This window comes from Ipomoea nil, unplaced genomic scaffold, assembly GCF_001879475.1.
Source record: "Ipomoea nil cultivar Tokyo-kokei standard unplaced genomic scaffold, Asagao_1.1 scaffold3377, whole genome shotgun sequence".
Lineage (NCBI taxonomy): Eukaryota > Viridiplantae > Streptophyta > Magnoliopsida > Solanales > Convolvulaceae > Ipomoea > Ipomoea nil.
Genome location: NW_017619805.1, coordinates 2,667,070 through 2,692,811, shown reverse-complemented (window position 1 = coordinate 2,692,811; position 25,742 = coordinate 2,667,070). Strand labels below are relative to the sequence as shown.

At 40.0% G+C, this 25,742-nt stretch overlaps 2 long non-coding RNA genes across 2 annotated transcripts; one reads left to right on the top strand and one right to left on the bottom strand.

Annotated features, from left to right (window-relative positions):
• Nucleotides 1-925: 925 nt before the first annotated feature.
• Nucleotides 926-23,507, bottom strand: LOC109170915. The gene is made up of 4 exons (XR_002052499.1): nt 23,125-23,507; nt 8,395-8,400; nt 5,305-5,310; nt 926-935 (listed from the first exon to the last, which is right to left on the bottom strand). It is a non-coding gene; the product is annotated as an uncharacterized LOC109170915 (long non-coding RNA).
• Nucleotides 23,508-23,783: 276 nt separating this feature from the next.
• On the top strand, nt 23,784-24,030 carry LOC109170916. Its single transcript, XR_002052500.1, has 2 exons — nt 23,784-23,830; nt 23,888-24,030. It is a non-coding gene; the product is annotated as an uncharacterized LOC109170916 (long non-coding RNA).
• The last annotated feature ends 1,712 nt before the right edge of the window (nt 24,031-25,742 follow it).

The following is a 25,742-nucleotide window of genomic DNA, read 5'->3' as shown; positions in this document are numbered from 1 at the left end:
TATAAGGCATAGACGACCTTCTCTAGCCGGGAGTACCGGAGCTCGGGACCATGTAGCGCGTGGCTTACATAGTACACCGGTCGCTGGACCCCTTCCGGATCGGTTCGGCACAACACTGCGCTTACTGCACGATCGGAGACGGCGAGGTACACGTCTAGCTCTTCTCCGAGCTCGGGCTTTGAGAACACGATCGGTGACATGAGATATTCCTTCAGCTCATCAAAAGCCGCTCGACACTCTTCGTCCCAGACGAATCCATTAACCTTCCGCAATACCTTGAAGAAAGGTAAAGCGCGCTCGGCTAGCTTGGAGAGGAACCGGCTGAGGGCTGCCAACCGACCGGTCAATTGCTGGACTTCCCGAACGGTGGAAGGTGGTTGCATGTCCAGAATCGCTTTTACTTTGGCCGGGTTAGGCTCGATTCCTCTCTTGGTCATCATATAGCCGAGGAACTTGCCGGTCTGAACCGCGAATGTGCACTTGGTCGGGTTCAGCCGCAACTGGTACTTCCTCATGATCTGGAAGCACTCCCGGAGGTCCCGAGTGTGGTCGGATCGGTCCCGACTCTTGACCAGCATGTCATCGATGTAAGCTTCCATCGTTCGGCCCAGTAAATCGGCAAAGAGCATGTTGACCATCCTCTGGTAGGTCGCTCCTGCGTTCCGGAGGCCGAACGGCATCACTCGGTAACAGTACAGCCCATCCGGGGTCACGAAGGCTGTCTTGCTCTCGTCTTCATGGTGCATCATGATCTGATGGTACCCCTTGAAGGCATCCATGAAGCTCATTAATTCGGCCCCGGCCGTTTCGTCGACCATCTGGTGAATGCTCGGTAGAGGATACGGGTCGAGCGGACAGGCCTTGTTGAGGTCCGTAAAATCGATGCACATCCTCCATGCTGGGGGCTTAGGAACAAGAACGATATTTGCCACCCACTCGGGATAGACCACCGGACGGATGTGCTCGATCGCCGCCATCTTTTTGACTTCTTCTCTGACAAACTCGCGGCGATCGGAGGAAAGGTGTCGTGTCTTCTGCACGACCGGCTTTGCTGCGGGATCGACGGCTAACTTGTGACAGATGACCGACCGATCGATTCCGGGCATGTCTTCGGGCCCCCACGCAAAGATATCAGCATACTCCCGGAGTATGGCCAAAACTTCCGCTCGAAGCTCGGGGGTGAGGGCTCGGCCAATCTTGATCTTCCTATCCGGGCGATCCTCAGATAGGGGAACTTCTTCTATTTCCTCGGAAGGCTCAGGCTGCTCCTTCCGTTCCTTAGCCTCCTCTTTGGCTATGGTGTTCACCCGGGAAGATGGACCGGAGTCACGTCTATTGACCGCTCGGGTGTAACACTTCCGGGCGGATTGGATATCGCCACGGACCACGCCGACCCCGTTAGGGGTGGGGAATTTCATACACAGGTGGGGCATAGAAATTATCCCACCGATCTTCATAATGGCGGGTCGGCCCAAGATAATGTTGTGGACGCAATGGAGGTTGACCACAACAAATTCCAGCTCCGTCTTGATCGACTTTGGAGGCGCGCCGATCTCGACCGGGAGCGTTATCTTTCCCTCGGGGTAAATAAGAGCCCCGGTAAATCCTGACAGTGGTACACCGACCGGAGTCAGCTCCTTCCTGTCGAGGCCAAGCTTCTCGAAGACGTCCAAGTAAAGGACGTTCACGCTGCTGCCCGTATCCACCATAACCCTTTGGACGTCCGTCCCCTTAACGTCAATCGTGACCACGAGCGCCTCCATGCCGTGGTCGCTGCTGGTAGGTTGGTCCTCGAGGGTGAAGGTTATGGGCTCCATCTTCTGCCTCTTCCCGGTCTCCCGGGAATCCACTATTGCGACCGGGCAATTAGTCCGCGGTCGGGAAGCATCTTCCAGTCCACCAAAAATGACATGGATGGTGGGCTTTCCGGACGGGCGGCTACCAGACGGAGGGTCGGGGTCCCGTCGGTCATCATGACGATCGTCCCTTCGATCGTCCCTTCTGTCTTGCCCTGATCGATCAGAGCGGTGATGGGAACGTCTATGATCCCTCCGCTCGGTGTTCCTCTTGTTGTCCTCTCTCTTCCCCACACACTTGTCAAATTTTCCCCTGTTAAGCAGATCTTCCAACAATTGGCGTAAGTGGGTACACTCCTCGGTGTCATGCCCGGCACATCGATGGTAAGCGCAGTGCTTACTCTTGTCAGGGCCGTCTCGATCGGGATGGGGGAGTTTGATGAGATTGCAGGACTGGGCGTACTGCATGGCCTCCGCTGCGGATCGGTTCAAGGCCGTAAACTCGCCAGGCCTGGTGCGGGATCGGGGATTGTCATCTCCCGACCGATGTTCCGCCCGGCCGGCCGGTTTACGGGACGAAGAGCCGACCTCCTGCAAGCGCTTTACGGCGTTCGCCTCGCCGGCGTTGGCATAATCTGTGACCCTCCGAAGGGCCTCCTCGTAACTGGTCGGGGGGTGTAGGATGAAGTCCTGATACAAATGTCCCGCCCGGAGAGATATGTGAAGCATGTGGGTGGCGGTCGCATCGTCCATAGGCTCGACCTCCCCGACCGCTGCTTTCCATTTGATGAGGAAATCGGTCAAGCTTTCCCCTTCTAGCTGCTTGGCCTTCTCGAGATACATGTAGGACTTCCTCACCACTTTGGAAGTGATGAACTTCCTCACAAATTTGATCGCCAGGGTCTCAAATTTATCGATCGACCCCGGTTGTAGGGTACGGAACCACTCTGCCGCCCGACCGGTGAGGGTCGAGTAGAAGGCCCTGCACATCACGGCGTCTGAAACGCCCTTCAGCATCATGTTGCTGAAAAAATCATTCACATGGGCCTCAGGATCTGCCCGTCCGTCATAACTCTTCTCTCCAGAGACCTTTAAATCGAGCGGGTAAGGCTGGGCCATTACCGCTGCTGTGAAAGGCGTCTGGTGCAGGGTCGATTGGTTGACCGGGGGTGTTGCAGGGTACGCATTCCTGAGCTGCGCAACTTCCGCCTGGAGGTTATAGAGTAATCCTCGGGTTTCGTTGAGCTCGGCGGCTTGAGCGGCTTGGGCTGTATCCCGAGCGCGTCGCCGTCGGTGAGATCTCGACCTGCTATACCCAGATGAAGCCTCCTGACTAGCCTCCTGCATCTGTACGTCTTCTTGCCCGCGGTTCGGGTCTTGGGGTCCCAAACGCTGGCGCATCTCCGGTTGAAGACGATCAAAAGCTACCGCTCGGGCAACTTCTTCAGGGTCCTCCGCTTGGACGGCCTGAGCTGGTGCCTCCATCGCATCAGCACCCCCCGACCCCAACCGCGAATGAGCCGAGCGTCGAGCCCGGGATGCGGACTGACGCTGCGGCTCTACCTGTGCGGTCGGTTGTACTGGAGGGGCGGCGGCTGGAGCTGTATAAGCAGGCGTATATGGTGGATAACCAACCGGGGGAGTGTAGCACATCGGTTGGCCTGGCCAATACCCATACGGCGGAGGTGGGACCGGGTACGGATACTGGGCGGGGTACATCATCGGCTGCTGCAAGTATGGCAGACCGGGTGTTGGGTATCCCGGTTGTATGTAATTCACCGGCTGTTGGGCGGCCAGGTATGCATTTGATGGATGCGGTGGTGAGAGGTTGAGGTTGAGGTCCATCGTCTGACCCTGCTGTTGGGTAGCATAGTGGTCGGAGGAGCTCGCCGCATCCGCCTGGTCGTCGGCAAAGTTGTTGTGTGCCCACGGATACATGTTGATATAGAGACCGGGTGCTCGTCAAGACGTTGGTTTCTTGCACGGTCCCCCACAGACGGCGCCAAAATGATACTGCTAATTATACGTAAGCAATATGAAATAACTCGAGACCAATTAAAGCAAGTAAACGTCTTTATTGATCACGGTAGAGGCCCTAAGTACAATCTACTTGGTTGCCCTGAGTACCGACTGACTGCGGTCGGGATTCTCTAACAACAACCTATCGATCGTCCAAAAGTCCACTACACTGTAGCTACTGGGGGTATTTATAGCCGCTATGCCGGGGACAGGATTCCAGTCGTTCGGCATGTTCTCCACGTAGCCACCACGTGTCATCCTCCCGGGTGCCCTGTCTGTCGTCGTAGAGAGTCGCCACGTGTCTTTCGTCAGCTCTCTCGCCAAAGGGCTACCGCTCGGCGGTCGACACCGTCGCTCGGGCAACTCCCGGTCGGCCCCCGACCGGGTTCTTCACACGAAGCCCGACCTGTTACCTGCAAAGACAAAGAGAAAAAGACAAAGGCTTCTCGGTCGTGGTGGAGCTATGTCGGTCGGGATATTCCCTACCAAGAGCCCCCCAGCCCGGGCCTTTTTGATCGTTCGGGAAAAAATGGGCCGGGATGAAGAAGTCCAACCGTCGGCCACTAAACCGACCGGCCAGCTGTCATTCCCCTCCTCGCCACGTGTCGGCCACTGCTGGCCTCGGAATCAGTGCGGGTCGTGTCACGCAAGTGGATTGGTTTCCCGCCTAAATGCTTTCCTATAAATAGGCCCTTGAGGCCTCCATTTGAACTTTCCTCAATCCACTGAAGCAGTCGGTACCCTCAGAGAGTCCCGAGCAGAGCACCTTAACAAGGCAGTCGAGCAAGGAAACTTCAAGGTTTCAACCGCAAAGTTCCTCCATTCGGTAAATTCTCAACCCCTCCCTTTACTTTACACTTTCATTTATAAGTAGAACTGATAGGCCAACTAACTGTCCCGGACGTCTCAAGTCCCTTACTAACCCCGACCGACCTTTAGGTAGATCGAAATGACGGATTCTGACAGCCAGAACGCCTCGATCGCGGACTATGACGAGGAGGTCGAGTACCTCAGCGAGGAGGTGGACATCATGTCCTACTCCCCAGAGGTCGAACGACGACCACAGCCCACTCCCGACCAAGCCCCCGAGCCAGCAGGGTCATCAAGCTCGTCAGGGACCTCGGGGTCGAGCTCCAGCGGGTCGGGGAGCGAAGAAACGTCCACGAGCGGACGGACACTCTCGGACGAAGGCGCTAGGGAAACGCCCACGAGGGTAATAGGGGATTACCCTCGAGCCGAGCACGAGGGCGGAGACCGGGCCAACGAGGCCGAAGGGGACGAAGAGGACCCGACCGGGCCGGCGCCGACGGGCGGGGACGGGTTTGCGTTCCTCAATAGCGAGAGCGTTGAAGGCCAGAAGAGCTTGCTGACAAAAGGAGAAGCAAGCAAAATCGCGGCAACTCTTGCTGGTCGGGTCGAATTCGATACCAGCAGACAGCTCGGGAATATCATCGAGCGGCACCAAGGGAAATGGATCGGGCTGCATTACGATTCGCTAATGGCCCCGATCACATTCCCCTTTTCCAGCCTTCTTACAGCATTCTTGGGCTACTACCAAGTTATGCCCGGGCAGATTTTCCCGAACGCGTACCGAATAATCGCGTGCTTCCCCCAGATCTACCGTCGACACGACGTGGCCTGCACCATGGAACTCTTCAACTTCGCCTACCAAGTGAAGGTGCTAGCGGCCGCGTACGGGGGAGGTTTTCTGATGATACAATCCCGAGCGGATAGATGCTCGATCGAAGGGCTGCCCGGGAACAACCGGGGGTGGAAGAACCGGATCTTCTCCGTAAAATACGATCCGTGGATCCTCCCGGTCGAGAGGGTTTGGAGTCAGCGTTTTCGAAAACAAGTCACGCCGGTCGAGACCCCGACCCTCATCGATGCCGTGACCAAGATCTCGGGCGAGATCTACGAATACCGCATCTTCAAATCGCCCGAGTGCTACGAGGCGGCCCGGCTCCCCGATCCGGTCTACGACCAGAGCGAGAAGTACAAGCCCGAGCCGGCAGGTGTAACGATCGCACGGATGCCCGCTCGGGGCAAGAGGAAGGGTAAAAGCTTGAAGCTAACTTCTTTCCCGATCCTTAGCATTCTGTGCGTACATTCTTTATCGTCCCGAATTGACTAACTTTCTTCTTTGTTTGCAGCCATGGAGTTCGGAGACGAAGATGCCCCCCTTCCCCCGCCCGCCAAGATCTCCCTTGGCGGCAAGAAGAAGGCGAAGGCGAAGCCAGCCGGGGAAAAGGAGATCCCGATGGCCCGCCCACTAAGTACCTCGACCGTGACGACGGGCGAGGGCTTTATCGTCGAGCCCTCCGACGTCCTGATCACCCGGGGCAAGGAGAAGGTCCCCGACCGAGGCGTGACCGAGGTGGGCGGCATGAAACGCCGCCGCGAACAACGCAGCCCGAGCCCTTCGGTCGGGCGAGAAGGGACCGCTACGTCCATACTGGCCCGGATCGGCAACGCCGGGCCAGCTAAGGAGGATTTGGGGAAGATGACCCCGACCCAAGTGGCCGAGAAGATTGGCTACGATCTGGCCGAGGTAAGCTCTCTTCCATTAATTCTCTTTTATGTGCAAGTGTTTTCGACCGGGCTAACGCCGAACATCTTCTTGTACTGCAGATTTCCCGAGCGGCCCAACTCCTTCAAGGTCGGGCCATGCTGGCCGAAGAAGCCGACCACCACAAGAAAACGGCCGCTCGTCGCTTGAAGGAAATCAAGGACATCCAGGCCGAGCTGGAGAAGGCCCAGAAGGGCCTGAAAAAGAGAGAGGAAGACCGGGCCCTCGCCGAGAAAGTCGCCCAACGGGCGATCGGGGAGGCGAAAGAGCTGAAGGCCCGGCTCGATAACCCGAGCGAGCTGGTGCAGACTGTCTTCAAGGACAGCGAGTCGGGCTCAGCGTTTCTCACGGCGGCCCGGGGAACTAAGGTCGGAGAGGACCTGATCGTCTCCTTCGGCCGATGGGCGTTCAAGTCCGGGCAGCGCAAAATGCTGGAGCGGGCCCGTACCCGGTTGGAGCAAGCTCTCGACGGGGAGGATCTTCAGCTGGTCCTGTCGGCTTTACCCCCGGACCTAGCCGACCCCGGCCCCTCCCCCTTCGCTCCCAAGGAAAAGGCGGGCGAGCCTGGGGCATCATCGGCGGCCACTTCGAGCGGGAAGGAGGCAGCTGCCGAAGCTCGGGAATTGAAGAAGTAGAATAGGCTTCTTCTTTTTGTAGAAACACTGATCGGGAGCCCGGTCCCGAATTTGTACCGGGCACTCTTTTTTCAATCAATGAAACTTGTTTTGCCAAACTTATATTGTTCGTCTTTCTTTCTGTTTTTTTACTTTTAGTCATGCACATGCCGACCCTTAATGCTCGATCCGTTCGACGGCCGACCTTAATGCTCGGTTACCACAATGGCGTGATGCCATGTCCGTGGAATTTAATGCTTTAATTAACAATCACACTTGGAATTTAGTTCCGTATCACTCCGGCATGAATGTAATAGGAAGTAAATGGGTTTTTCGCATCAAAAGGAACTCTAATGGCACCATCGAGCGTTATAAAGCCCGCTTGGTAGCTAAAGGGTTCAATCAAATATCCGGACAGGACTACATGGAAACATACAGTCCGGTAGTGAAGCCGACAACCGTCAGAATCTTGTTGTCTTATGCTGTTTCCAATCAGTGGACTATGCGTCAACTTGATGTCCACAACGCCTTTTTAAATGGCTATGTGACTGAAGATATATACATGAAGCAACCGCCCGGGTTCGTGAATCCAAACTACCCGGATCATGTGTGTAAGCTGCAACGGTCGTTGTACGGCTTAAAACAGGCCCCACGGGCCTGGTTCACAAGACTCCATGACTACCTACTTCAGATTGGTTTCTCCCCGTCCAAAACGGACGTCTCTTTGTTTATTTATGGTTCAGGAAATACTCGTGCTTATTTGCTGGTGTATGTGGACGATATTCTCCTAATGGGGAATGATCCAAATATGATACAGGATGTGCTAGCGAAACTTTCAGATGTGTTTCGCATTCATGACCTTGGCAAACCAAGGTTCTTTCTGGGGATTGAAGCTATTGATAAGGCCGGCAGTCTAGTGCTATCTCAAAAGCGCTACATGACTGAGCTTCTACGAAAGGCGGGTATGGAGTCGTGTAAACCCCTGGCCACACCCATTGCTGTGGCTGCTCAACACACGTCCTTGCCTTCAGCTGCACTTGATGATCCGACACCATATCGACAACTTGTGGGTTCGATAATGTATTTGTTGATTACTCGTCCAGATTTGGCTTATGCTGTTAACAGGCTTTGTCAATTCATGCATGCACCGACCCAAGAAAATTGGGTCGCGCTCAAGCGAGTCCTGCGTTACATCCAGGGTACTCTGGACCTTGGTCTTCGTCTTGCCCCCTCGGCTACACCAGTTCTGCATGCCTTCTCCGACTCGGACTGGGTTGGCTGCTCCATTGACAGGCGATCAACTGGGGGGTATGCTGTGTTCTTGGGTCCTAATTTACTGTCTTGGGTCTCTAGGAAGCAGCGAACAGTGGCTCGCTCCTCAACCGAAGCTGAATACAAAGCCCTAGCTGACGTTGCGGCCGAGGTCACGTGGATTCAATCTCTATTAAGTGAGCTTGGGTTGTTACCGAAAACAGTTCCCGTCCTATGGTGTGATAACCTCGGCGCCACCTACTTGTGCTCAAATCCGGTGTTCCATGCACGGACGAAGCACGTAGAAGTCGATTATCATTTTGTTCGGGACAAGGTGTCCAAGGGTGCGCTCAAGGTTAACTTCGTCTCAACACACGACCAGCTTGCTGACATATTCACCAAGCCACTTTCCGCTGCTCGTTTTGGTGACTTACGGTGCAAGCTAGGCGTGGTTTCCTGCCCCCCGCCTGCTTGAGGGGGAGTATTGGTGCACATATTTTGAATTAAATATTTATTGGTTAAAGTTGTTTAGAGTTGTTAGAGTCCTCAGCTTATCTTGTTCTGCTCCACCTATTGTGGTGCTTAGACTAGTTATAAATACTCTTGTATGTTTACGCAGAATAAATATCAGACACTAGTTTAATTCACTTACCATCCCAGAAACAATACCAACAACTATGGCTGTGGATATTCAGGCGATCCTAAAGCTTCCGCTGCAACGAGGCAGGTTACTCGTTTACTACAGTTCATGTTAGTCTAAATTTATTATCTAACATTTGATTTCAGAGCCCTAAAAATCTCTGCCTGGTTGTTTGTATTGCTGAATACAAAATCTATTTTTTTTCAAAAACTAATATCATATACATTAATTTTGTATATGTTGTTTTTCGAAATTTGGTTCTGCTTGGAATTTAATTTTGAGCTTTAAGCATGTTTTTTTTTTAAATTTCCTTTGAATTATGAAATTAATTATATCATGAGTCTTTTTAGACTAACCACTGCCTATTTTGTTTTGGCCAAGAAGAATGGAAACCTACGCACTGGTTTCAAATGCAACTTGCCTGTGCTTCATTTTCTAGGCAATGACAATTAGTTTTCTGTTTCAGTGTTCAAAGTGGCCGGCGACGGGGGCGGTTGTCGACATGTCGCGGCGAGGAGAGATGGCGGTGCCGGGCTCGGTTTCCGGCGAAGTTGCTGCCCCTCCCCTCCTTCAGGCGATGCTGGACGCGGGTGGTGTCTCTTTTCTCCAGTCGGCGCTGCATCAGAGGGATGGAGGATTCTCTCCGGTCGCCGGTTGCCATGCGCAACGGTGGTGAGCTTTACGTGGGCGACGGCGTGGCTGTCGACGGTGACGCTGGTTTTCCGGCTACATTGGAACGCTGGATGGTGCGCTGTTGGAAGAAGACGGACGGCTCGATCGCGGCTCGTCGCTGCCCCTCCGGAGAGCACGCTGTCGCTCCTTCCATGCTTTATCGGCGGTGGAGCTGGTTTTCTGGTCATCTCTGTTTTCTCTCCTTCAGTGACGCTGGTTCCGAACGCTGCTCCTCAAGCTTCGGGCGGTGTCTTCCGAGCGTGATCGACGGAACAGAGTTGCGGCGTCTTCCGAAATTGCTCTTCGCTGCTTCTTCGCTGGTTTCCGACGATTCAGGGAGGAAGACAAGGAGTGTTACGGTACGCCTCTATTTAAGTAGCAATTTTATTTTATTTGCCTTATTTAGTTTTATACATATTAATTTTGGCATGGTAATATATTAGGATTAATATTATCATATTAATTTGACCTCAATTAATATTGTATATTTTGACAAATGGTAAATATTAGTAATTGCTTAATTTTGAAATAATAATGCCATTTAGTTATTCTTTAATTTTGGCATTAAAATTTTCAAATTTGAGTTCAGATTAATTGTGACATTATTTGTGATTGAATTATTGTTATTATAGTAATTCTTGTCACAATTAAATAATTATTATTCATTTTTGAGCAAATATTAAGTATTGAATTTACTGTTTGAATTTTAATTTAATATTGATGTGCATATTAAATTGCCTGAATTACTGCAATTTATTTTGGATTTATGAGTTAATAATATATTAATATGCAAAATCCAAACATGCTTTGTATATTCATAAATTATTTTATTATAATTGTACATTTAGAAAAGCATATATTAAGATTGGATATAGCATATTATTAATTCATAGCATTCATATTACATATCATTCAATTTTGGATCCTTAGGCTAATTTTGAATAATATAGCCTATTAAGTCAGCTTGTTGGTTTCTCATTTAATTTTGAGCATACTTTAGTCCTATTTTTCACTGGGACTTTAAAACCAAATTGGAATAAGCTATTTAGGACCTATCTAGGTCATTAAAGTATGGATTCCACTTTCTTTGATTGATATTTTAATAATAATTGTAACACTTTTATTTGATTATAACACATTTATCATTGATGTTATAATTAACTTGGGCCATAAAGGTTCATGGTCCCGACTTAAGCAATTAAGTGCTATAATTATTATTATTGCGTGATTTTTAGTCATTAAGGGTTTAAAGGATTACATTTACCATTTGAAGTCATTAAGAAATAAAATTATTGTTTTGGCCATTAAGAATTATAACTATTATTTAAGTTGATTATGTTTTAATCTATTAACAGTTTTTAGGGCCTTAACGATAATCTTAAGTATTTTTTCATGGCAAGCAATGTACATAGTTGATATATTGCATTTCGAATGGTAATTTGGTTATACCTTAATTTCAGTTTCCTTATGGACTCATTACGGTCTTGATTAATTATTATGTGGTAAATTGAGATTAGTATTTAGCATCCCTTAATTACAGTTTTACATTTAATTGCAATTATCATTAATTTGCATTATTAATTACTGTTAGTAAGTTTAGGGGCTAATCTCATGTATTACCTTTCATAATAATTATTCATTCATGTTAATCTACTATATTTGGTACATTGGTAAGATTACCCATGTCACTTCATTTTTCATTATTATTAATAATGGTAATTAAGTGTTACCAATAAACTGTTACGTACCATTGGGCGATTCAACTAAACTCTCCGTAAAGATGAGAGATTTTGGAGGCTTTCTTCGCTATCGCTGTTAGTGCTATCGATAGATGCAATTTGCATAATTAAGGTACGCAAATCATTAATTGCAGTTTATTATTATTGGTAACTACTGTTATAGCTGTTAACCATTTTGAACTAGTCACATTTTATCCTTAAGAATATAAAAACATTAAGATATGTATTACCATGTTTGTCATTATTAAAATGTTCATAGTGATTATAATGCTCCTTATTACTATTAGTATTTTAATTAATGATAACATTATTTTTATGGTATTAAGTCATGAATTGTTTCCAAATTGATTTATGTGACATTTATTTTCGGACTTAAGTTTTATTACATTTTAAAGTTATATCCAAAAAATGTTTTAAAGGTTAACAGTTTTAACTATTGTCTTCCATATTTAGTCTCCAAATTAGCATAATAATATTATTATGACTATTTATTGTTTTTTGGTTTATTTGCAATTTTATGCCATTAATAATACTATTAATTGAGTTTTGGAGAGTGATTTTTTTTAATCAATTCAGAATTTTGGAAAAACATATTTTCTAGGCAAATGACTATTGTCATTATTGTACATCTATCACATAATTTATTTAGCATTTGAATTATGATTTTAGATGTCATTGCCCACATTTAGTTAAGTATGAATAATTGAATACACATTTGGTGTTTTTCATACTCTTTAAATTGTTTTATGCATTCAATCACATTAAGTGCATAATATTAAGTTTAATTATGCCATTAGAATTTGTGAGATTTTTATTTACGAATAAACATATACTATGGCTTGATATTTGTGAATTCAGCCTGTTTCTCACAAATTTGATTTTATGCAATTAAAACTTTTCCACGTGGGCTTATAGTTTTTTAACCTTTCAAAGTATATATCTATTACATTATTATTCAAAATTTTGGATTTCTTTTGGTTAGAAGTCTAGTTTGAATATTAATTGTATACTTGAGGTTATTGCTCATATTAAAATTGTTTTTATTTATGCAATTTATTTAGAATATATGAGTTTAATGTTTGATTTCATGCATACTTGTCCATCACATAATATTCTGTTTTTTTTTTTTTTTTTTTTTTTTTTTTTTTTTTTTTTAAGTTATGCAATTTTATTATGCCTTTAGAAATGCATACTTTAGGATGGAATTATATTAGTTCCTTATTAAGTTGGACCTATGCATAAAACTTTAGTTGTGGTAGTGCCTGAATTTACGCACGTTTAATCCGTCAATTTAGTTCATCAATTTAAAGCCTTATCCATAGGTGAATCTACAATCTTATAGATCTCTTAAACGATTTTACTTCAAACATGAGAATAAGGGAAGTTTCTTGGGGAGGAATACTAGTTCTATGGCCCTGGCTTAAAAGCCTTGTTGTTACTAGTCCCCTTGCGACGCTACTCTGTCTAAGGAGTTGGTATTTAACCGAGCTTCGTCTCGACCAACTTTCCTGGGAGTATACCTAATAATTGTCTATCATGTGTTGGTTTAATTAGTTTGTTAGGCTTTAAATTCTCCTTTTGCCAAGTGATAACAATTTCTAGATTAACTAAAGAGTAGCCACAACATCTTTTTTTTTTTTATAGAAATAGCCACAGCATCTTTAATTTACTAAAAATTGTCAAAGTTCAAATCACATAAAGATAGGCAATGATAAATGTCTAGTGATCTTATAATTTTAATTAGTTAGGGAGTAGCCACAACATCCTTAATCAGTTAAAATTATATATTGAGATGTTAAGGGTCACATAAAGTTTTAGACATATCAATTGTGGTTAATTGTATGTAATATGATGGAATTTAGCCCACAGGCAATTTCGTTATATTTGTATGATTAATTAGGATGAAATACTGAACTATGATCATAATTTAGCCCACAGGCAATTATGTATCGGAATGTAGTTTAGTAGGTTTATCAGTGATGATAGGAATAAAGATTCACCTCTATCATGAAGCTTAATTTTATGATGTAAACTTTAGGTCATATATCTTAATTTGCCCACAGGGATTAAGATAAGGAACATGATCTCTTAAGTTTTTTTTTTTTTTTTTTTATTTTTTTATTATTTTTTTTTATTGTTATAATGGTTGTAATGAATCTAATTGAATTAAAACTTTAGCCCACAGGCAAGTTTTATGTCACTTGCTTCTTCAACTCATTGTTTCATCATAAAATTTCAGTTGGGTCTAATTGAGTAGAACTTTAGCCCACAGGCAAGTTTTATGTCACTAGATTCTTCTGACTATTTAGTAATTGAGATAAAATACATCATAAGTGTTTAATTGAATTTAATAGAATTAAAACTTTAGCCCACAGGCAAGTTTTATGTCAATAAATTCATCAACCCATTAGATAATAACTTTATCCCAATTTCTTAGAATTTATAAATTTAGTTCAATTATAATTCTAAGTTTCGTGGTTTGCATTGGCAAAACGTGTATTTAGTCACTTCCCAAAATTTAGATACACCTTTTATTAATTATCTTTCACGAAGCTTACTTGGTTATTTGGACTAACTATAGTAAGTTGCGTGGTATGATATACCTCTTATGGATTCCAATAATAAAATATATCTTCTGAGCCGAATTCCAACTTGGTTTTAGAAGGCGTATTTTATTATTTTAGTATGTCCAACTATGGTGGAGAATCATGTCCTCATTAATTATTCATTTAGTTGGACTATAATTGAAACCAAATATTGATTATTTAGTATGCCCAACTAATGGTGGGGAATTATATCTTCATTATTTAGTTGGTCAAATCAATTATGAGTGTTCTATCATTAATTTGGCTAAAGAATATCTTAATCAGTGGGAGTGATCATTTAGGAAAGATCATTAAGATACTCCACTAAAGCTGATGGATTTAGTTGTTTTCATACATTCCAAATTGGATTGTGCGTCTAGCAATAAGTCCAAAAGTTTCCACAAGTATTAATTTAGTCTTTTGTTCTTATAATTCATAAGTTCATTTCATTGAACGTTTGGTTGTACAACATATTTATGAAAATGTTGTAACAATATTAATGAATTTATTAGAACGAAAACATTTAACTTGTGGTGCACTGCCAATTAATAAATTCTTTAGCAATTAACAGAGTATTTAGTTTCTTCAAAATTGATCATGGGCCATTTTTGGTTTGCAAGGCTCAAAACAATTTTGTAAGACATAATAAGACTCGTAATGTTCAATTAATTTCGAGGTGGACCTTGAGATTATTTGGGAAGTTGGTGTATGTTTAAGATTCCAAATTATTGACTTAGACCTTATGGTTTATGTTATTGGAATGTTTCTGTGACTTGACTATCTTTTGGCTATCTTAAGAGTGGGAGTGACAGACGTGTCAACTCCAAGCTCTTAGCCGTTAGAGGTAGTGTTTATGTAAACTTGAAGTCATAGAATATAGTTAGCATTATATATGCTAACATTAAGAGATCTCTACTTAAGGCATGCTTCTAAGATTTTAGAGATCATACAGTGAATTTGGATCGTTTCTTCTTTCAGTTGTGCACATAATATATTTTGAGAAACATCCCTTAAGGGACTAAGAATAAACGTAGGGTTTATTCATAAAGAACCTAAGTTAGGGAATTTAAAATGCATGTGATCATAGAAGATATTACTCACTTGATTAATAGAGGACGTATTACTATGGTTCGTGTATTTTGTTCTTTAATGAGGGTTGTGCCAGCACTTGCACCAAGTGGGAGAATGTAAGTATTTTCCCTGTATACAATATATAATATATTGTATTATTGGGTGGTTGTGGTGCAAGTAGGAGATTGAGTCAATTAATGACTTAATCTGTTAGGCAACTTAGGATATTCAGTTTAGGATTAACTGAATATCTGCCTACATTGATGGCATGTAGGCTTCTAAGCAAAATAGTCCTCCCACAGCTCCCGTGTTCAGAATACAAGCACCATCGAGTATTCGGGAGAGAAGTGGTAGACAAAACACTAATGTACATTTTGCAGGTTTACCATCCCAGAAACAATACCAACAACTATGGCTGGGGATATTCGGGCGATCCTAAAGCTTCCGCCGCAACGAGGCAGGTTACTCGTTTACTACAGTTCATGTTAGTCTAAATTTATTATCTAACATGACGATGCTCTATCTTGGCCTAGAAGATGGAGCAAGACCATGTGTCAGGTGATATCATTTTGTATAGTAATCTGATCGAGCTTTCACGTAAATTATGCGATTATTCAAGGTAGTAGCATTTAGTAGATGGTGGTGGTTGTCGGTAATAGTCTGCTCTGCTACACTGTACTGTTGACGAAGAGAAGACGAAAGAGGGGGGGAGAAGAGAGGGTGTGAGGAGGGAGAAGGAAAGTGACGGAGGTCTATGGTCTTGCCGCCGGAGGAGGAAGAAGATGGAAGGAACGAAGATAGTGAAGAGGAAGGGCTGCCCGTTGTGAGCTATGGAGGAAGAACAATACCGTATTTATTTTGCTTATACAGAGGGATTTTGATTTTATTTCACGTACACATACATGAATGAAGATGAAATATGCACTTAGTAGGGAAAATGATAATTTTACCCTTCATATTAACGTCTACTTAACCAGGATTTGACGGAAGGACTACAATTGAAAAGATTTTGATAGTCAGGTGGTTAAATTGTCCAAATTAAAAGCCGAGGACCAATTGTGGAAAATCACCATACTAGGGGGACCATTGCTGGAATTAACTCAAAAATTAATCATAAAAAATGTGAATTTGACAACTCTAGAAGATTCAAACATGATGTTTTACTGTCTGAAATCGATTGCATATGAATGAGTAGAGTTTGCTTTTTATGAATAATGTGGCATTTTCATTATGCACCCTAAGAGTTTATGTGTATTATGTTAAGAGTTTATGTGTGTTATGTATTATGTTATATTATGTGTATTATCTTAGGAGTTTATGTGTATTCTACTATACAATTATGTACATGCGAGACATGGGATTTTTAGGGTGCACAATGCATTATGCGCTCTGATGCACGATATAACAATTGACATTCTATTCCCTAATATTGCATATATCTATCTACTACTCTACTATACTAATAAGAGCCCAAGAGAGTTAGGCCTATAATGGGTAGAAAAAATGGCGGTCACAGATTTTAATCAAATGAATGGCTCAGATTGATTAAAAGATTGATAAGATTTAAATTTTACACTCAAATTTCCTAAAATACCCACACACCGTTACTAATTCCGTTAAAATTTTAAGAATTGCCGTTAGTTCACCATTAACTTACTAATTGATTTCAAAAAAAAAAAAAAGGTCTTAGGTTCGAACCTCATCCCAATCACAGTTGGCATAATTAGTACTCTATTTTACTCTTATTAAATTATATAAATAATAATTTAGTAGCTACAACAAAAAATTATAGATATGCATTTATTTAATTTAGAATTATGTGTCCACAATGCCTTTATTCAAAAAAAAATTATTCATTATCAATAAATTAAATAAGAGAAATAATTGTATTAGTTATATTGTCTTTATTTTTCTACAATATAAAAATTCTTTATATTCAAATTTATTAATTGATTATATTCGCTACATTGTCCTTACAATGTCTTAATTCAGTGAAAAAAATTATTCATTATTAATAAATTAATTAAGAGAAATATTTTCATTAGTTATATTGTCTTTATTTTTCTCAAATGTAAAAATTTTTACATTCAAATTCATCAATTGATTATATATATATATATATATATATATATATATATATATATATATATATATATCTACTATACTAATAAGAGCCCAAGAGAGTTAGGCCTATAATGGGTAGAAAAAATGGCGGTCACAGATTTTAATCAAATGAATGGCTCATATTGATTAAAAAATTGATAAGATTTAAATTTTACACTAAAATTTCCTAAAATACCCACACACCGTTACTAATTCCGTTAAAATTTTAAGAATTGCCGTTAGTTCACCGTTAACTTATTCATTGATTTCAATAAAAAAGAAAAAGGTCTTAGGTTCGAACCTCATCCCAATCAAAGTTGGCATAATTAGTACTCTATTTTAAGAATTGCCGTTAGTTCACCGTTAACTTATTCATTGATTTCAATAAAAAAGAAAAAGGTCTTAGGTTCGAACCTCATCCCAATCAAAGTTGGCATAATTAGTACTCTATTTTACTCTTATTAAATTATATAAATAATAATTTAGTAGCTACAACAAAAAATTATAGATATGCATTTCTTTAATTTAGAATTATGTGTCCACAATGTCTTTATTCAAAAAAAATTTATTCATTATCAATAAATTAAATAAGAGAAATAATTGTATTAGTTATATTGTCTTTATTTTTCTACAATATAAAAATTCTTTATATTCTTTTTTTTTTTTTTTTTTTTTTTTTTTTTAAAGAAGTTTATTAATAAAAAGGAACGCCAAGGCCAGTACAAGGTCCGGATGGACTTAGGCCCCACATGGCCTAAATCCTACTAATAAGCTAAGTAAGGAAAAGTAAAATAAGACAAGATACCATAAAGTGGCCCCCGGGGCTCTAACATGCATGCCCCAAGCCCTATGCTAGCTATCACTAACTAATCGCAGGCAGGAGTATGTCAAAACCTCTGAAGCACAAGTAGCGAGGATAGATGCCTCGCGTGTCACAAACGTGGCCCCCCAGCCAGTTGCACTACAGCGACTACACACCATAATGCCGCCTAGCCGGGATGCACCACAATTGCAACACCTCCCGGAACGCTATCGACTGCCCTGTAGAACCAAGCATGCCAAACAATAGATAATGCAAGATGCAGAGATGTACAGCTAACAATGGCACTACAGGTAGATCCCGAGCCAATAAATCATCAACACGGCACAAGGCAGCCAATAGCAGAACTCCCGATCAGCACCCCAACCCTAACGGGATTAGCTACTATGGGCCAGCAGCAAGCCTGGACTACCGCCAACGGATTTGAAAAACACCTACCCGGCCACCGTTCAGCCCGGGCTACGATGCAATTTTTGACCGCTTGCATCGGCGTTGAGACCTGGTCTTTTCCAAAAATGCCTGCAAAGGCGAAACCAAAAAGAGCCCAAGACCAGTTCATGCCTCCGAGGTCAAAGAAGCAGCACCTGCAAAAATAGAAACAAGATAGAACAAGCTAGCATCGTGTTCCCATGACCCAACTATCACATCTATCTCTGGTTCAAATTTATTAATTGATTATATTTGCTACATTGTCCTTACAATGTCTTAATTCAGTGAAAAAAAATTATTCATTATCAATAAATTAATTAAGAGAAATATTTTCATTAGTTATATTGTCTTTATTTTTCTCAAATGTAAATATTTTTACATTCAAATTCATCAATTGATTATATTCACTACATTGTCTATTATCTTTTTTGTGCACTATTTTTCTAATTAAATATCAAAGTTATAATACAAAATAATGCTATATATTTATTTACCAAGTATTTTATTAATACCATGAAAAAATTTTAAAAAAATATAATTAATAAAGCCAACCATATTAACTACTTGAGAGATTTTGTGACAAAGAGAGTATTCAAATCACACAACAAATTGAAGTGAGAACTACCTTGCAATGTCCTTGTTTGACAATCAACAATTAGCGGATTATATTAGCGGATTTGACTAACGAATTTATTTAATTATTAACATTGGGTAGAAAAAATGACCGCCAAATTATTAAATCAAATGAATGATTCAAATTGTTCAGGTTTTGATTTTTTAAAATTTTTTTTCTAATTTATCCTTAATTATATGATTATCCATTTAACTTTTCCGTTAGATACCGTTAATTCACCGTTAGTCTAATTCTAATATTAACGTCTAATATAGAATTATAATTACACCATTAATCTAATTCTAATATTAAAGTCTTAATAGAACTTAACCACAAATCCTAATGTCGAAATCTCCTCAAACAATATTAGTATATATTTAATATTTTATGCCCTAATTTTTATTTGTTCTCCCTTATGTCCCGTATTTGGTTTCAACCATACCTATACAATTATTTTATTGACAATTATAATCAATCTTGACTATATTATTTTGCATTTGTAAACTTAGAATTACCTATTTAACCCGTACGGGCTTAGCTCAATGGTTTAGTGGGCAATATTTGGGAGAAGAGACCAAGGTTTGAACCTCGGCGGTGGCAGTGCGGGAATTATGTCCAAAGTGGGCAGATTCCTTGTTCGCACCGGCATTTGGTCCTGTCTGCTGAACCATTGAGTCACCGTGATTTACAACTTCCCACAATGCTCTGTCAGGTCGGAGTGTGGGGGGCCCTTGGGGTTGGGGACTCAACCTTTGGGAGAAGAATTACCTATTTAAATACGCAAATTCAACCTTCAATTATCTATGCATGAACAATTTCAATATAATCTTGCCTTAATATACTTTAAAGTACTTATTTAAAAAAATATATATATTGGGCATTATCCCAATCGCGCAATGCGCGTAAAAAACTAGTATACTAATAAGAGTCCAAGAGAGTTAGGCCTATAATAGGTAGAAAAAATGGCGGTCACAGATTTTAATCAAATGAATGACTCAGATTGATTAAAAGATTGATAAGATTTAAATTTTTACACTAAAATTTCCTAAAATACCCACACACCGTTACTAATTCCGTTAAAATTTTAAGAATTGCCGTTAGTTCACCGTTAACTTACTCATTGATTTCAAAAAAAAAAAAATGTCTTAGGTTCGAACCTCATCCCAATCAAAGTTGGCATAATTAGTACTCTATTTTACTCTTATTAAATTATATAAATAATAATTTAGTAGCTACAACAAAAAATTATAGATATGCATTTATTTAATTTAGAATTATGTGTCCACAATGCCTTTATTCAAAAAAAAAATTATTCATTATCAATAAATTAAATAAGAGAAATAATTGTATTAGTTATATTGTCTTTATTTTTCTACAATATAAAAATTCTTTATATTCAAATTTATTAATTGATTATATTCGCTACATTGTCCTTACAGTGTCTTAATTCAATGAAAAAAATTATTCATTATTAATTAATTAAGAGAAATATTTTCATTAGTTATATTGTCTTTATTTTTCTCAAATGTAAAAATTTTTACATTCAAATTCATCAATTTATTATATTCACTACATTGTCTATTATCTTTTTTTGTGCACTATTTTTCTAATTAAATATCAAAGTTATAATACAAAATAATGCTATATATTTATTTACCAAGTATTTTATTAATACCATGAAAAAATTAAAAAAAATATATAATTAATAAAGCCAACCATATTAACTACTTGAGAGATTTTGTGACAAAGAGAGTATTCAAATCACACAACAAATTGAAGTGAGAACTACCTTGCAATGTCCTTGTTTGACAATCAGCAGTTAGCGCGCGGATTATATTAGCGGATTTGACCAACGAATTTATTTAATTATTAACATTGGGTAGAAAAAATGACCGCCAAATTATTAAATCAAATGAATGGTTCAAATTGTTCAGGTTTTAATTTTTTTTTTTTTTAAATTTTTCTAATTTATCCTTAATTATATGATTATCCATTTAACTTTTCCGTTAAATACCGTTAATTCACCGTTAGTCTAATTATAATATTAACGTCTAATATAGAATTATAATTACACCATTAATCTAATTCTAATATTAAAGTCTTAATAGAACTTAACCACAAATCCTAATGTCGAAATCTCATCAAACAATATTAGTAGATATTTAATATTTTATGCCCTAATTTTTATTTGTTCTCCCTTATGTCCCGTATTTGGTTTCAACAATACCTATGCAATTATTTTATTGACAATTATAATCAATCTTGACTATATTATCTTGCATTTGTAAACTTAGAATTACCTATTTAACCCGCACGGGCTTAGCTCAATGGTTTAGTGGGCAGTATTTGGGAGAAGAGACCAAGGTTTGAACCTCGGCGGCGGCAGTGCGGGAATTATGTCCAAAGTGGGCAGATTCCTTGTTCGCACCGGCATTTGGTCATGTCTGCTGAACCATTGAGTCACCGTAATTTACAACTTCCTACAATGCTCTGTCGGGTCAGAGTGTGGGGGGCCCTTGGGGTAGGGGACTCAACCTTTGGGAGAAGAATTACCTATTTAAATACGCAAATTCAACCTTCAATTATCTATGCATGAATAATTTCAATATAATCTTGCCTTAATATACTTTAAAGTACTTATTTAAAAAAAAACATTGTGCATTATCCCAATCGCACAATGCGCGTAAAAAAACTAGTATTAAAATAAAGTAAATCAAACTGGCAATTATATGATATATAGACTCTCATTGTTGCCAATCATTATTACATGGACCATGGTCTATACAGTTGTGTAGACTATAAATAAAAAGTACATTTTTAATATACTAAACATATATTATTTTTTATAAGTAAAGTAAATTTTTTAAAAGTACATTATTTGAGTACTAAAAGTACATTATTTTATATATACTATCAAATAATGTACTTTTAATATATTAAAAATGTATCTAATATTCATAGTCCAAACAACTATGTGGACCATGGTGCACACAATAATTTATCCATTACTGCCTTGTGGGCTTTCAGTACTGTTACATTTCTCATTATAAAAATATGAATTAATCTCATTTGTCTATCACAATGACTAAATCCCAATTATAGTGGGATTGAGTCTTAAGTAATTTTCCCGCCATCCACTATTACTGCATATAAATGTGTAATGTGTTCACCTGACATTCACAAGTCTGAAGGAAATATAAGAAAACACTCACTAGGAAAGTACGAATCGGAAGTATTAGAAAACACTGAATAATCCCTTTCCTTGTAGAAAGACTTTCTTGATCAATGGATGTTGAAAATGCATTTAGGGTTATGGTCGGCATCAAGAAAGAGCAGGATATGGTAGGGTTGATCGAAGTTGTGGTGAGCGTTGCGGCTTTGAGTGTCCCTGAAAAGTTGAAGAAGCATAGAAGCAGAATCATAAAGTTGTTGTTTGACGAGGATCTAGGAAATGCAACTCATGAGTTGTTTTCCGATGATGATGATTGATGGAATTAATTAAACTGGGGGGTCCGACTTAATTAATCCGAATAAATGTAACAAGTATATAATTGAACGATAATAAGGGTACGAATATAGTCACCGAGACTGATATTGTATTAATTGTGTATAAAGTGCTATTACAGAGGTGTAATACTATCACAAGTAGTAGTTTAGGACAAAAGGTAGAACATGCCCTTAACAAGACAATTACTAGGCTATTTATGTAAAGGAAATTCCAACCAACAATTGCTAAATTGGTGGAGGGCCACAGAACTAAATCCAAGCCCATGTGGTGGGCCGTGAGACTTAGTCAAGGCCCAGCATTCTGGGCCCGGAGGTAAGCTCCGGGCTTGAGACTCTTCTTGGGCTGCTCGGATCGGGTTATACATTTCCAGACCCGGGTCTCTATTATTATTGGGTCATTTCCAATATATCCATCATCAGTCTCCCACTCTCTAAGTTGCGAGAAGTCGACAACGAGAGAGAGTAAACGTGTGGCCCAATTGAAACCGCTCGAGGCTCCAGGCTTGGATGAATGCTTCAGGGTCAACTTGAAAAATATTTCACTTATTCCAACACCTTCTATGGCACAACCATTTCCCTAAGAGTGCACACTTAAAATATTATCTAAAGATTTGGTTCCTTCATCATGCGCTTGCTCCTTAAAATATTCATGTTTTGGGTTGCTTTGATTGCTATTTCGTTTCTTCAAATTGTCACTGAGCTCTTTAGCTTGAATCTGTATTTCAATTTCACCCTGCTTCCCAATCCCATATAAATTCCTTTGTTTGGGATGTTTGTTGCTTTGTGCATTGAGAACAAAAATTTGACAAAGAATGTGTTTATGGAAGTGATTGGGAATGGTTTCTTGGATTCAAATGCTAAGGCGTTGTGTGTTGGGGAAGGAGCTGATGCAGCCATGTTGGCATTGCAGGAACTATGATTCTCTTATGTTTTTGGCATCAATGTACACCAGTCTTTCTCCCTTCAGGAAGAAATTTGTGTATGAGATAGAGTTTGAGGTTAATTATTTCGATTTTGTGTTCTCTAGAGCTCTTGATAGGGTTTCTGTGCCAGCTCTTCTTGTGTAGGAGATGGAGCGCCTTTTCTCATCACTGGTGGGGAGATTAGAACTCATATATATCTTCGTGACTTGTTAAAAACTGGATTGATCTATCGTGTTGATGAACTCTTCCTTCACTGCTCAGACACCGCAGAAGGGAAACATGCCGGCAAGGAGACTGCACCAACCTACTAATGAGCCTCAAAAACAGCGGCGTATTTGCTCATCGCTGGTGGGGAGATTAGATCTCATGTTCAATTGTATTGAAATACGGATTCAAGCTAGAGGTTGGTGAAAAGCCAATTCCAGCACCAGGTGGCATCCTAATAAGTTTATTGTGAGAAATAATGTGAGGGATATAATGTAGATTCAATATGTAATATAGTACCCTCTTCTGTTGAAGTGTATCTCATATAGTAGATATAATGTAGATTCAATATGTAATATAGTACCCTCTTCTGTTGAAGTGTATCTCATATAGTACTCAAAAGTTGCAGTGTGTGTGTAAGTTCATTGATCTTACATGCTGTAAACCTGCAATTAATATTGTGTATTGATATTTTTCGTATCCAGATGTTTTTGGCATGCGCATAACAGTTACCTCATTCCATTTAGTGATGACAACAAGTTATACCATGGACCATGATATACTTTGTATTTTATATCTTGATCCAAGAACGATGTTCAAATTATGCACATACAGCCAATATATTATGTACCTTTTAATACATTATGTGCCTTTTACAATTAACATATTATGAACATGCAACTAACTTATTATCTTCTTAGCTTCCATCCAATGTGTTCCTTAATTAGCTCCTTAATCGACAAATTCCAATGATCTTTTCCCCCTTTATTGTGTAAATGGGTGTAACTATGGATAAAGATACACAAATTAGTCACATTTCACAACTTTACAACCCATAATATGCATAGAATGGAATATGATGGGGTAAAATATAGCCAAATAGAGGTGATATATATCATAGCAATACTTAGTGGAACTAACCTTCATGGGTTAAGGAGAAGAGTGGAATAGGAAGTATTTTTTGAACCACTATAAAAATTTCTTGTGTCTTATGTTTACTTTTATTAGTAATTTTATTTGAAAATTAACATACCTCATATTTACACACAATCACGTTAAAATAGCAAAACATTTTCTATGATTTTTTTGGCAAGCTTAAGACTCTCGCTGCAAGAAAACATACCGTTTCCTAGCTTTGATTTTATAAACTCAAGCTCACCTAGAGTTGTGTTTAAAAGTTTTAAAACTGTTAAAAAAGTTATTCAACCCCTCTCCTAGACCTTTTACTTGACAAGACCAACAATATAATTTAGAAAAAATGTGAAATTGGTCCCAAAGTCATAACAATAGTGCAATTGGGCATCTAAGTAAAACAACCTTCATTTGAACCCCCGGAAACCAGTGGAAATGTTCAATTGAGTCCTAAACCAACCTATTTGGTAGGTTAGTGTTTCTCGTGTTGACACGCGTCTTATTTTATTTTATTTTATTTTTAAAAAAATTAAGATTAGTTTTTTACTTTTTAATTTTCTAAAAAAAAAAAACTTTTTGAATTTTAATTTTTTTTCATTATAACACAGAATATGATTTTTTAAGTAAAATGGGAAAAAATATTTAACCTACATTATAGATTAAAAAAATCCAAACTAATATGATTTCCCTTTTATACAAATTACATAGTTCTTTTTATTTGCAAACCCAAACCAAAGTGTAGTATTCGTAATCATAATTTATTTCACATTTTCATTGTCATTCTCCAAATGTTTAAAACCGAGCGCAAATTTTCATTTTCTAAATTCTTATATACATATCTTTTTGTTGTATTTGGAGAACAAATTAATCATCGAAAATGTGAATTTGACACTTCTAAAAGATTCAAATATAATGTTTTAGTCTGAAGTCGACTGCACATGAATGGGTAGAGTTTGCTTTTTATGCATATGTGTCGCAGTTTCATTTTGGAGTTCATTCTAGTCCTTAATATTGCATATTGAAATAAATTAAATCAAACTTGCAATTACATGATATATAGACCCTCATTCATTGGCGGAGCCACAATGGGGGCAGTGGGGCCACTGCCTCCCCTCAATCCTCTCAACTAATATATAAGTACATAGATAAATTAGTAAAGTGTTTAGTAGATCAATGAGTTGAATCTTGAATATCAAAATGGAGTATCCAAGGTTCAAAACTCATTTTATACGTTTTAGTTTCTTGTCTAAGCAAATTCTTCAAACAAAATTATAG